The sequence below is a fragment of the Echinops telfairi genome, unplaced genomic scaffold, assembly GCF_000313985.2.
Source record: "Echinops telfairi isolate 266 unplaced genomic scaffold, ASM31398v2 ScPeMD7_4;HRSCAF=17, whole genome shotgun sequence".
Lineage (NCBI taxonomy): Eukaryota > Metazoa > Chordata > Mammalia > Afrosoricida > Tenrecidae > Echinops > Echinops telfairi.
In genome coordinates, this window is record NW_022103900.1 from 44,381,235 (window position 1) to 44,382,513 (window position 1,279).

General features: G+C 41.1%; 1 pseudogene; it reads left to right on the forward strand.

Annotated features, from left to right (window-relative positions):
- Positions 1–495: 495 nt before the first annotated feature.
- On the forward strand, positions 496–638 carry LOC115873037 (annotated as a pseudogene).
- The last annotated feature ends 641 nt before the right edge of the window (positions 639–1,279 follow it).

The following is a 1,279-nucleotide window of genomic DNA, read 5'->3' on the forward strand; positions in this document are numbered from 1 at the left end:
TAAGAAGAGTTGTGCAATCATACCACAATTTCAGAACTTTTTTTCTTTCTTATGTTCATTGTTGTTAGTTCTCCATTTCTACCCCTCACCCCAATGCCACACCAGCCTCTCCTGCCTTAGGTAATTTTTAATTCAGAATTTTGGATTTATCTGTCCTGGATTTACCATACAGAAAGTCATACAAAACACAAATAGGGGGGGAAAGTGACAAGACAAAACAACACAGAAACAGTTCAGAAGGAAAGCAGAAAATATTACAAACTGAACCAATTTTACAATGTGTCGAAAGTGAGATCAAAGGATCAGGTGTGACATTTGACCTAACTATCTCTTAGACTCCGCAAAGCTCTCTGTTGGAGAGCAAGGCTGTTCACATCCCTAGACTCTGGTCACAGGGGAGTCAGTGGAGGCTGCCTGTGGGGACATTGCCAACAGACATAGGACCTCCATTGTCATCCACAGCCTTCTGAAATGGTCTAGGAAGACAGGCTATTTATACTCACCTGGCAGGGGACATACCATGATCACGAAGGTGGTTTTCCCAGGGCGAGGCTTATCCGTTGCACTCCGGATGTGCTGACCCCTGTGGTTTCCCCATAGTTTGTGGTAGTGGGGGACTGCGTTCGCGGTCTCCCCTGTTAAAAAAAAAAAGACAGGCTATTTAAGACTGAGTTTGAAGAAAAATGAACTTTCTAAAGAAAAATTAAGTTTATTTTTGTTTTATTATTCAATATTCTACTGTTATGAATGTTTATGAAATTAATATTCTCAATGATATTTGACCTTTTTATTAAAATGCTTAAAATAAACCTTCATTTTGAAAATGAATTCTAATATGAATAATGAAGAACATAAGCATATTGATGCACTTGCATTATTGTGTTGGTAAACAATGCAGAAGTCCAGCCAGCGGTAAGGGTAGCAAGGATTCATCCTACATACTTTGGACATCTGATCAGGATGGACCAGTTCCTGGAGAAAGCTACATGCTTGAGAAAACACAGGGTTGTAGAAAGAGCAAGACTCATGAACTAGATTGGCACAGGTGGCGGCAGCCACTATGAGCGAAAGCAGAGTCAAGGTTGTGAGGCTGACTCAGGACCAGGGCAGTCTTTGTGCTGCTGTTCGAGGAGGTGACTGTAAGTAGGAACCCATTCAATGGCACTCACTTGATTGCCCCTATCATCAATAAAAACACCGAGGAAGATGCAATAGTTGATGCAATGGAAGATACAACAGAGCCCTATTAAAACAAGCTTAGGGAACAGGGACATTAAAT